General features: G+C 46.8%; 1 pseudogene; it reads right to left on the bottom strand.

Annotated features, from left to right (window-relative positions):
* Positions 1 to 3568: 3568 nt before the first annotated feature.
* LOC121838301 overlaps positions 3569 to 12839 on the bottom strand; it is a 51266-nt pseudogene continuing 41995 nt past the window's right edge.

Raw genomic sequence — 12839 nt, 5'->3', positions numbered from 1 at the left:
CCAACGCCTGCAGCAAGATGGCAGTGCCCAAAGGTCGTAGTTGCAAACGTCTATACTCCATATAAGGCATTTTAGGCAACGTTGTCGAGGCAGGCGAAGCTTCCAAAGTGCAGAAGATCAGCACTGCAGCGAGAGCAGGTGGCTTCCTCTCGCATGTCATTTGCATGTATAACTTTTTTTGACAAAAGACACCTCTCGCAAAAATGAAGCGATCTTAGCTGCATAGTGCCGCACAAAGCGTCTTGGGATCCCATTGGCAGCAGTTTCGGTTTTGAATTTCCAATCTCCCTCCACGACATCCCGTCTAGGCCAAAGACAGTGCTTCCATTTTCAAATAGGTATGCGACTTTCAAATAAATTTATAATACTGTTGGTGTTGTCTACCAGTACAGAAAGAATGCTGGAGCAAAATTTTGGGGGGCTCCGAAGGTGCCAAAGCTTGTGTGCAGTTAAACACAAAGCTACGATAGTACATGAAAGAAGTATACCGGATTGATCATCCTGTTCCATTGTCTCAACTACCCAAGCTTCTTAAATAATCGGTAAGCAGGGAGGGTTACAATGCACTCTAAAGCGGTAGCGAGGCCGCCTGAACAGCATGGGACGCGGCCGTCGTATTCCCACTCCTCACTATGTCTAGCGTCTAGCCAGGTTCCTACGGCTGCTGGATGTCCGTGTTTCAACAACGGCTCTCACGAATATGAATGGGTGCAATGTAAGCGAGCGCCGACTTCATCTACATGCGGTGCTGAGACAACTGCATGGGCAGTGTGCGATACCGAGGCAGCTGTGTTTTCCGCCTTACGACCAGGAATGTGGACAAATAGTTAAAACAACCTACTGCAAGAGTCCGTGGACACCGTTGGAGATGCCTCCAAGCCAATGACTTGTCCGAGGGCGCTGCGAAATGCATGCAGAGCGCTCGTCGTGCGCACATAATACACCAGCACCCATGAGACTACCAACCATTAAGAACCGCACATACTTACAATGTTAAACAAAAAGGCCTCAGTTTACACATCTTAAATCATAGACGTTCATCCGTACCGAAGAAGGCAGTGTGTAAGTTTGATCCACTGGCTCCCACAGCGATGGCGTACGACTTGGTTCAATGCTCCGACGAAAATGTTGCCAGAAGTGCACAGGCCTCAGAGTTTCGTTAGAGAGTTGCGTTAGGCTGTATATACTGTTTGTTTACATTCCACTGCTGTAAACCAGAAAACACAGCTGCCGCGCCATCGCACACTGCCAACAACATTACTCTCTCTATGCCTCCACCGTGCTTCGGTACCGACGACGCTTGCCAAGATTAAAATGGAGATGCTCTCAATGTTGTCAGACCACCAAGTAATTTTGCATTAGATCTATTCAACTAGTGATGTCCTAATCGGCAGAAGAAAGCGGTGCTGGACATAACACACTTGGAAATGTCCCCCATCGAGCCATATGATACAAAAATACCTTTGCACGGTACAGGACACCAAAAGAAAAAATCTAGGAAAAATCTCTTCACACTTACTTTAGTATGCAAAGGCACAAATGATGGAAGAAGCAACAGTGTCAAAAAAGAAAGTGCCAACCTTTTATTTTTATAACAAAACTGAACTTAACATTTTCTCAATCATGTTCATTTTCTGCAGGTTTGTTTTTCCACATAAAAGGTTTTATCAAAAGAAAACAATAGACATTTTTCAGACATCATGAACCACACCTTAAAGGAGTACACCTCGAGCGAGTGAAAAGAAACTGGGAACAAGAGCTAAAACATGACCCAATTTGCATTCAGATGCAGAACATAGAAAGTAGCTGCTCTAAAAAAACGTTAAGCAAAGTTTACCATTACACTGCTTAACTTCTAGATTGCAACTGGCAAAGAATCATTCCCTACTCCCAAAAACATTTGTGCGATGACAAACGGTTACATTTGAACAAAAGACTTGAGAGCAAAATGCCAGACAGTGTAGTTCTGTATGCGCAATCTCTGTGAACTAACACACTGGAATTCAAAGTAAACGTTCCCAGATATCGTGGCATTTGAAAGGGCTATTTGCTGCCAGTTTTTTTTTTATAAAAATGCCCTTGGGGTTTGTCAACCTCGACTGTTGGCATGTGCCCGATGATGGTACAGGATGCTACAGGACTTTGTAGGACCTATTGCGCATAAGCGCTTCACTGAGGCGAGCTTAACTATTAATCTGATCAATGCCTTAACATTTATCTTGCACTCAGGTATATGTACATCTCAATGAAAATGGTTTAGAATTCTGCTTGAGTGAAATTATTACATATTATAAAGTATGGCAGCCTCAACTTACAGGTCAACCGCAAGAAATTCAGCATGTGCGCATCTGTAAAGTTTTTGAACACTGTGTTTAAAAATGGCAGTTCAGACAATAAGTTTGAGAAAAGGCTTGGGGACAAAGCTTGCACTTATGCCTTTTCAGATCTGAATTCAGAGCAAAGGCTTTTGGGCAAAGCTTGTACTTAAATGGCTTGCACCACTAAGGGTTGGCATATGCGTTTTCAGACTTGAAGTCTGAGCAGAGGTTTCTGGGCAAAGCGTGCATTTAAATGGTTTTTCACCAGTATGTGTTTGATTATGGTATCTCAGGTGTGCATTCCGAGCAAAGGCTTGGGGGCAAAGATTGCACTTAAATGGCTTTTCACCAGTGTGTGTTTGGTTATACCTTCCCAGATATAGATTCAGAGCAAAGGATTTTGGGCAAAGCTTGCATTTAAATGGCTTTGTACCAGTGTGGGTAGCCATATGACGTTTCAGATGTGAAGTCCGAGCAAAGGTTCCTGAGCAAAGCTTGCATTTAAATGGTTTTTGACCTGTGTGTGTTTGATTATGCCTTCTCAGATCTAAAGTCCGGGCAAAGGCTCTTGCACAAAGCTTGCACTTCAATGGCTTTTCACCAGTGTGTTTAATTATGTGTTCTCAGATCTGAAGTCCGGGCAAAGGCTTTTGGACAAAGCTTGCACTTCAATGGCTTTTCACCAGTGTGTGTTTGGTTATGCTTTCTCAGATATAAATTCAGAGAAAAGGCTTTTGGGCAAAGCTTGCACTTAAATGGCTTTGCACCAGTGTGGGTAGCCATATGACTTTTCAGATTTGAAGTCCGAGCAAAGGTTCCTGGGCAAAGCTTGCACTCAAATGGTTTTTCACCTGTGTGTGTTTGATTATGCCTTCTCAGATCTGTAGTCCGGGCAAAGGCTTTTGGGCAAAGCTTGCACTTAAATGGCTTTGCACCAGTGTGTATTTTATTATGCTTTCTCAGATCTGCATTCTGAGCAAAGGCTTTTGGGCAAACCTTGCACTTAAATGGCTTTTCACCAGTGTGTGTTTGGTTATGCCTTCTCAGATAAAAATTGAGAGCAAAGGCTTTTGGGCAAAGCTTGCACTTAAATGGCTTTGCACCAGTGTGGATAGCCATATGACTTTTCAGGTCTGAAGTCCGAGCAAAGGTTCTTGGGCAAAGCTTACACTCAAATGGTTTTTCTCTTGTGTGTGTTTTATTATGCTTTCTCAGATCTGAATTCCAAACAAAGGCTCGGGGGCAAAGCTTGCACTTAAATGGCTTTGCACCAGTGTGGGTAGCCATATGACTTTTCAGATTTGAAGTCCGAGCAAAGGTTCCTGGGCAAAGCTTGCACTCAAATGGTTTTTCACCTGTGTGTGTTTGATTATGCCTTCTCAGATCTGTAGTCCGGGCAAAGGCTTTTGGGCAAAGCTTGCACTTAAATGGCTTTGCACCAGTGTGTATTTTATTATGCTTTCTCAGATCTGCATTCTGAGCAAAGGCTTTTGGGCAAACCTTGCACTTAAATGGCTTTTTACCAGTGTGTGTTTGGTTATGCCTTCTCAGATAAAAATTCAGAGCAAAGGCTTTTGGGCAAAGCTTGCACTTAAATGGCTTTGCACCAGTGTGGATAGCCATATGACTTTTCAGGTCTGAAGTCCGAGCAAAGGTTCTTGGGCAAAGCTTACACTCAAATGGTTTTTCTCTTGTGTGTGTTTTATTATGCTTTCTCAGATCTGAATTCCAAACAAAGGCTCGGGGGCAAAGCTTGCACTTAAATGGCTTTTCACCAGTGTGCGTCTGATTATGGTCCCTCAGATGTGATTCCCGAGCAAAGGCTTTTGGGCAAACCTTGCACCTAAATGGTTTCTCACCAGAGTGTGTCTGGTTATGCCTTTTCAGGCCTGAGTTCCAATCAAAGGCTTTGGGGCAAAGCTTGCACTTAAACAACTTATTGCTTTTAAGCTTTTGGGTGTTGCTTGGCACTTTGGACCTAGAGCCAGAAGACACGGGAGGACACTGGCTCTTGAATCGTTCATCACCATGGGCAACCAGGTGGCTCACGATTCCACGCTGATCTCTTGTGACATAGGTACAGGAACAGCATCTGAACAAGATGTCCTCGGTGACTTTCAATGCACTGCTTGTTTTCCCAAATAGTGCAGCTCCATCACCTACAAGAAAAAACCATGTATATTAATACACACATGAAATACCCAACTAAGATAACCCTCTAGTTTAGAAGAGAGTAGCCATTAATGCAGTCTTGCTGAAGCTGCCTTTTGAATAAAGTTCACAGAACCACTCAAACACAACTGACACCAGTAATTAAGGGGAAACCCTAGCCTTTAAAGGAGCTGTGCAACAATTTTAACGTTGAAAGAATTTACATCTACTTTTGGGATTGCCTATCTTATCATAATGGACAGAAAACACATCTTCCTTCGAAATGTTGCGATTACACAATGTAATTATGAGACAAAATTTCTAATATTTCCCGGCCTGCAGCCGCGAACGGTGGCCATGAGAACCATGCTGCACGACGTTAAAAACATGTAAAAAGATAGCCAGCTGTGCGAATACCTGCTCGATAAAAGGTAATTTTTCTATAAATCTTGTTGTTTCAACATAAATATAAATGCGTTTGCAGAAAAAAATGTAAGAAAAGCAAAAGTTGCTATTTCCGATGCGGGGGGGTTGTGGGGATACTTATACGGCGTGTAGTTGGTCAACCATTAAAGCTGCGATGAGTCACACGCTGTAGATGAGCAATTTAGTCAGTGCTCTTTTAACTTTTTGTGCTAATCAACGATTCAACATTCAATCACTTTGCTTCCTTTTCTTGTGAGTGCAAAGTGCACACTTATTTCCAGCTACGGGGATGACGTTTTATTGAGTGTGAGGATGAATAAATAGTTGCAGGCACCTGCTTCAAAGCTTTTCGACTTGCTATAAGAACAACTGTTTTTTGTGTATGCATAGATTACCCGCACCTTTTTCCCTTTTGTAAAATTTATTGATGCAATATTTTTTTTCATCAAGAGTGTATTGCATTACTCGGTCAGTTATTTACTTGTTCTTATTACCTGGATAAGATTATTCACATTTGTGTTCATCCCTAGCCTGAAGAGCAGTCTTGTTGAAAAATGTTGACCATTCCTTTCGGTCTCTTCAATAGACTTTTTTGAAAGGTGTGGGCTGCCTATTCACCTCAATGTGCAAAGCTTGCACTTAAAAGGCTTTGCACCAGTGTGGATAGCCATATGACTTTTCAGGTCTGAAGTCCGAGCAAAGGTTCTTGGGCAAAGCTTACACTCAAATGGTTTTTCTCTTGTGTGTGCTTTATTATGCTTTCTCAGATCTGAATTCCAAACAAAGGCTCGGGGGCAAAGCTTGCACTTAAATGGCTTTGCACCAGTGTGGGTAGCCATATGACTTTTCAGATTTGAAGTCCGAGCAAAGGTTCCTGGGCAAAGCTTGCACTCAAATGGTTTTTCACCTGTGTGTGTTTGATTATGCCTTTTCAGATCTGTAGTCCGGGCAAAGGCTTTTGGGCCTAGCTCGACAACGGCCTAGCTCGACAACGGCGACGGAACACCGCATCTTTCAGCCGCACCGCCGACTGTCTCTGTCCGGCATCACGGGACACCGCCTCGACCTTCGCACCGTCTGTGTTCTTCTGCTGGCCGGCGACATCGCAACAAACCCTGGGCCGCAGCATCCTTCCTGTGCGAGCTGCACGAAGCGAGTGTGAGACAATCAAGCGGCCATCTGCTGCGACTCTTGCGATGGTTGGTTTCATCGGGGTTGCGTTTATATGTCACTAGGAGAATACCGCAGGCTAGGTAAAGGAGGCGACCCATGGTTTTGCCTAGTCTGCTCGCTGCCACCGCTCGCAGACGACTTCTTCGAGGTGCTGGCTGCCCCTGACTCTTCATCTCCCTCCGCGCCGGGCGTCCCTGACACATCACAGTCCCCCAAGCCGAGCAATCCGTTCAACAAGACTGTCACCTTCTGGTACACTAACTGCCGGAGTGTGAAGAATAAGCTGTCAGACCTCAAGCTCGCCTCCTCAGCCCTCCCCGGCAGCACTGTCATTCTCCTTACGGAAACGTGGCTGGACGCTGGCGTTAGTGACGCCGAGCTCTTCGGCCAGGCCTCCTTTAACGTCCATCGTCGTGACCGTCCATCCCACGGTGGTGGTGTGCTCATTGCCGTGCCGTCCAGCCTCCCGGCAGTCAGGAGGTATGACCTGGAGCACCCGGAGTTGGAGGCCGTCTTTCTTGAACTCCGCCACCCAAAAGGCAGCTCCCTCCTAGTTCTAGCTTATTGCCCGCCGTCCACCAGGGCTACTGCCTATGACCTCCTCGACGTATCGCTGACCAAAGCGCTGGCGAAGCCTTATCGCGAAGTACTGCTGTTCGGTGACTTCAACAGCCATATCGACTGGTGGGGTACTGATACTCCCATCCCTTCTGATGCGGCTGACGACACTGTTCTGGGCCTGGTGTCGACACTGGGGCTTTCCCAGATCTGCCGCTCCCCCACCTATATCCCATCCTCCAGTTTCCTCGATCTTGTATTCGTGTCCCATCCAACTCAAAGCCTTTCCTGCGATGTTTACCCTGGCCTCTCCGGAAGTGACCACCTGGCCATCGAACTCGCATACGCCATGGCGCTTCCCCGCAAGGGCCACTTCGCTCGCGCAGTATGGAAGTTTCACCGGACTGATAAAGAGCACATGGCTAGGTTGTCTCATCTCACCCCATGGTGCATGACGACTATGGGCGACGACTGCCTGGAGAACATGGACCTTTGGTGCGACTATGTGTGTGCGATCCAGAAGGAGTGCGTACCCTGTGTTGTTTCTCGCTGGGGACGCTCTCGAGCCCCGTGGATCACAAAGGAACATATCCACTCTGCTCAGAAGCGGGCACTCTTCAAGCGTGCGGCCCGCCTGCAGTGCAATGAGACGCTTTCGCGAGCAAAGGCACTCCAGCGCTCCCTGAAGGCCGACCTAAACGCTGCTGAGACTGCATTTGCTAACACGATTGCTTTCCGAGCGCGGAAGGAACCAAAGGTGTTCTGGTCCTACGTCAGCCAGTCACAGACTACGCGAAAGGAGCCGATTTTCACGTCCAATGGCAGGATAGTCTCCTCACCTGGGGAGATTGCCGACATGTTTGGTAGCCAGTTCGCTTCAGCGTTCACACCTGTTTCTACCCCTTCCCTACCTTCCCGCCATGACGCGGACATTAACTTGTCGTCCAACCCTGATACCCTCTCATCTCTCTCTCTCACTTCCTCAGACCTCGAGGAGGCCCTCCGCTGCATCAAACCTTTTTCTTCTACTGGTCCCGACGGTATCCCTCCCACCTTCCTCAAGATGATCCAGCCCTACGTTCTTCCATCCCTTCTGGCTATCTACCAATCTCTTTTGGACAACTCTGTCCTGCCCGATTGTTGGCGACAGGCCCTGGTCACTCCTGTCTTTAAGGGTAGGGGCAAGTCACCGAGCGACCCATCCAGTTACCGTCCAGTTTCCATCACATCTATCCTGTGCCGCACCCTGGAGCGAATCATCAACAGGCATCTTCTCAACCACTTGGAGCGCCTCCAGCTCCTTCTACCATCCCAGCATGGGTTCCGACGTTCTCACTCTTGTGAGACCGCCCTAGCAACTGTGTCTCACTACGTTAGTGACAACATGGACGGCCTCCTTCCCACAGACGTGGTCCAACTGGACTACAGCAGCGCTTTTGACACGCTGGACCACGACTGCCTTAGTAGGAAGTTGTCGGATTGCGGGGTAGGAGGCAGCTTGTTGCATTGGATTGACGCCTTCCTCGCTGATCGCAGTTTTCGTGTAAGGCACAACGGTGCTGTATCGCATACCCTTTCAGCCCCCTCGGGTGTCCCTCAAGGGTCCGTCCTTGGCCCAACACTCTTCAATGTGTATGTTCGTGACATTCCGCAGTCCGACAGGCTCCTCACCATCCAATACGCCGACGACACTACTTTGGCGATGTGCATACGCTCCCCCGATGATCTTGCCGCCATGCAAGCTCACCTGGACAAGTTGGCTGTCTGGTCTGCCACTAACCACCTCCGTGTCAGCCACGACAAGTGTGCCGTGATGCGGTTCAGTTCGGCCAGAAAGGTCCAGGCTCCACACTACACGCTTGGAGGGCTCCTTCTCCCACCTGTACAGGAGCTCAACATCTTGGGTGTATCATTCACGCCCTCACTCGATTTCAGCTGCCATGTGGCTAAGGTGGTGAGCAGGTCTCGCAGGGTACTGGGATTCGCGTCTCGATTTTCACGGCGTTTTGGACGGGAGACCCTGAAAACACTGTACACGGCTCTGGTACTTCCTCGACTGGAGTACTGTTCTTCAATATGGAGCCCTCATCAGATACACCTCACTGAGCGCCTAGAAAGTGTGCAGCGCTGCGCGACTCGAACCTTGGCCCGCCACGACCATTCCTCTGACTACGATGAACGCCTGCGGTCTCTTGGCTGGCACCGCCTGAGCCACCGACGAACAGTGGCACGTGTCCGACTCGTTGCTGTTGCCGCTGGCCCTTCGCTGGCCGGCTCCTACCTAGCATCAGTTCCCCGTATCTCTAGCCGGACAGGCTGCCCTATCCCTCTCCGCGCCCGCACCCGGCGACACGAAGCTTCGCTGTTCCCCGCCGCGGTGAGCACGTACCTGTCCTTACCTGAGCGCACTCGCCCACCCCTGCCGGGGACTGGGGACGAACTCCGCGACTTCAGCAGGACTGTGTCGCGTGCTCTCCGAGCTCAGTAACTCTGTGTACCTATCAATTCTTCCTCCCTTTCATTTGTATATTCATCATCATCATTTCACCTGTTAACACACAGCCGAGGAGGCAGCCAGCACTTGGCTGTACGGGCTTCTGCCTTTTGGCTGCCTCGGGCACTCGGCTGTGTGGAAGTTGTGCCATTAAGCACCTTGAACCTTGAACCATGTCGCCACCGTGCGGCTGAAATTGGAAACGTGCGAGAGCGTGGATACCGCCGTGCGTTGTCTGCTACGGGCGCACGTTCAGAAGCATGGATCTTGATGACGCAAGCGCGTTTCCAGCTGAGCTGGGCCCTCCTTATGAAATGCTTGTTGTTTGTGTTGTCTTTTCTTCCCACTAAAGGTTGTGTTGTATCGTTTCACATGCGTGAAAATTTAGCAAAGCGATCATTATTAAGTCGAATGCTTGAATGAGATCAGTGATGCGGTTTGTATACAACCGCTGGTCCCACATATTTTTGTTTTCTCGGACCCACCATAGGTTTTATAAAACATTGAATGTTAATTGGAGCTGTGGTTTAATTTAAAAACAATTAACCTGACTGATTGCTTTAACAGATTAGTCAATTGATAAATCCGTTAGGGGATTTTTCACCAGTCATATTGCATGAAAGACGTTAAAGCTACATATTCCTTTAACAATGTTTACTATGTCAGAACTGGGATTTTGCATTCCCATTTTAAACTTCACGTTGTGACGCCTACAGAAATTTGAATGCGGAAAGCCTTTTAAAGTGAAGTATTTTTATGTTATTTTTTAAACAGTATAATCTTGATGTAATCACCCTCAATGAAAATCATAAGCATGCTGAGGTAGTTTACCTTGCAAGCCTGTGTCCTAAAAGAAAGAAATATGTCAGAAATATGAAAGCAGGCATTTTTCTTACTCTTTCCAGACTTTCTCCAGGACAAAATTCCGATTAAGCGGCCAAAAATTAAAATCACAATTAAAGCATTTCGAATAAACTGCCCAGTCCCAATATGCGTTAGCTGAGGGCGGAGGGTGATTGCAAAGTCTCTTGAGAGTCGCTAGCCCTCATCAGTAAAAAAAAGTGTCGCAGCGGTCGATGACGTCTGTGTCGTGGTACGAATCGTTTGTTGTAGTTGCAGAGTCTATACTTTGTTTGAATACAAGATTATTTATCCAGATATTTATATTAGCCTCTTGACATCCGCAGCCCTCGCGAAGAAAATTGAAGCGGGCGAACCAACACCACCGAGAAAAGCATCTAATAGCAGGCACGCTACTGCATTGCTCAGTTACTCTCGTTTGTTACACTCGCGGCTGATATATTAGAATAGTTTGTTTCATTTGTCTCAGTTGTCCTGTCAACGAACAGTTTCCGGATCATAACTAGAAGAGGCCCTCTCTCCTCATCGCAACGTAGTAGAATTGTTCCGACTTCGAAAACCTTATCCACACCATAGCACAGTAAAGGGAAACATTGGTGCAGAGTAACTCACTAGCACGGTAATTTCCAATACAACACTAACTTCTCTTCATGATAAATATGCATTTCGCTGCAAAAGCTAAAAGTTACAGAAAACAAAAATGCATAGAAGCCGCGATTTCACAGCCCGCAGTACCAGTATTATGTTATCCGGGAGGAGGCACTCACTTGATCGAATGACGTTTTAGCGAATAGTCTGACGCCGCGAAGCAGTGTTTTCGGCTGGGCCAAGTGAGTTCATATTTTTATAATGAGTTGCCGTAGACTGTCGCCGCGAAGCGGCGTAAAGCGCAGCGCAACGGATGGGTTAACGCGCGCCCCCGTTATTCGCTAAAACGACCATTCGCTCAAATGTCGCCGTTCGCTAAAATGTCATTCGCTCTTGTGATATGGACCCGTTATCCGGGTTAGAATTCATTGTTTTGTAGGATTACCACGCTGGTGAACAGGTACATCTATTTTAAAAGAAACGAATCTTTAACATAAATATTGCAGTTCATCTGGAGGCAAGAATCTGTCGTGGTGATCCATGCTTCCCAAGGCAGACGACGCATCCGCAGAAGCGATTGTCTAAATTTAGGCCGTGCGCTGGTAACCCGATTCGATCTTCACTGCAGCACCGAACAGTACCGCACCATTTTCCGATAAGTCTTTTCCTACCGATACTATGCGACCAAATGAATGCAAGGATCTAGACCGTCTCGCGCACAAACGTGGAGAGCCTATGGGGCAGCCATGCATCTATCCCCGCTTTGATGATGGTGATAGCGCGACACCTTTAGGTCGATCTCGAGGCCAATACTTCGTATCATTGTAACTTAAAAAAGGGCAACCGCCACAGCCCCCTCGAGCCAACTAGAGAGACGGAGCGAAGGTGTGTGACAAATCTGTGCAGACGAGCACTCTGAATGACATGTTGTCATGTGCCTCTCTCCTATGTACAAATTGGCTCACCGAGACTGTAGCCGTTGCCGTTTGCCAAATTGTGATGAAACGAATTACAGTAGCTACTACTCCAATTACCCCAGACTTTTAAACCTTGGGCATTTGTTCGACAAGAATGTTATGACCGCCATCACTGTGAACTCGGCTCAGCGCCTATTGGACTGGAATGCTGCGTTAGCATTCGACGTGAACTGGGCCCCATTCATGTGCTTTACGCCGAAAAAAAATGGTTGTTGTTGTTGTTTGGGGGTTTTATGGCGCAACAGCAATGGAGGCCATACTGCGCCAAACAAAGTTAAAAGGAAAACAAGCTGTTATTGTTACTGTGCTACAGAATAATAATTAGCTATGCAGAACTAGATCTGATTAATATAACCTGCGTTAGTAATATAATATATTCTCCCAGTAAAAGAGCAGGATGGAATGGAATTTGGAAATGAAACAATTCAGGAAAGTGGGTACGACGTTCATTGTCCAAAGCTGGACACAGCCACAAGATATGCATGATGGTAAGTGTATCCCCACAATGCTCACACACCGGTGGGTCCTCCCCACAAAGGAGATATTTGTGTGATATGTAAGAATGACCGATTCTAAGTCGACACAACAATACTTCATGGAATCGGTTCCTGTGAGAAGAGTTCTCCCAGAGCCCGAGAACCGGCTTTGTAATATGAAGTTTATTGTTGCACTCCATGTTCCATTCAGACTGCCATAAACGAAGAAGGGATGACTTTATTACAGGTTTAATGTCTTGGTGTGGCAACCAGGCGTGAGACAGGGGAAGATTACCTGAGGATGTAGCGAGTCTGTCTGCTTCCTCGTTACCTTTTATTCCCATATGACTGGGCACCCAACAAAATTTTATATTTAGGCCTCCATGTACAGCTTTATTGAGCTTATTTCGTAGTTGCTGCACCAGCATATTTTTAGTAACTCTCAAAGAGCATACTGCGGTAACAGCACTCTGGGAGTCTATGAATAGGACAGCCTGCTTTATTTTAGCTCGGAGAATATAATCTATGGCCATAGGTATTGCATAAACTTCAGCTGTAAAAATGCTGGAGAAAGTATTTAGACGTTTCACTTTAATAAAACAATCAGAATGTACGGCACTGCCAACAAATGACGTCTTAGCACCATCAGTGTAAAAATGTGTGTAGCCTTCATACTTCTTCTCAAGCTCAGAAAATTCCTGTTGGATAAGGGCAGAGACGCTATGTTTATTAAACCTTGTGAGAGCCCAGTCACAGGCGAATGGCACTATGTCCCAGGGGGCAACACACTCTACATTCTGCATAAGATTAACTTTGT

This window comes from Ixodes scapularis, unplaced genomic scaffold (genome assembly GCF_016920785.2).
Source record: "Ixodes scapularis isolate PalLabHiFi unplaced genomic scaffold, ASM1692078v2 PGA_scaffold6__148_contigs__length_123643588, whole genome shotgun sequence".
Classification (NCBI taxonomy): Eukaryota; Metazoa; Arthropoda; class Arachnida; order Ixodida; family Ixodidae; genus Ixodes; species Ixodes scapularis.
The sequence above is the reverse complement of the archived record's forward strand: the minus strand, read 5'-3'. Positions and strand labels throughout refer to the sequence as shown.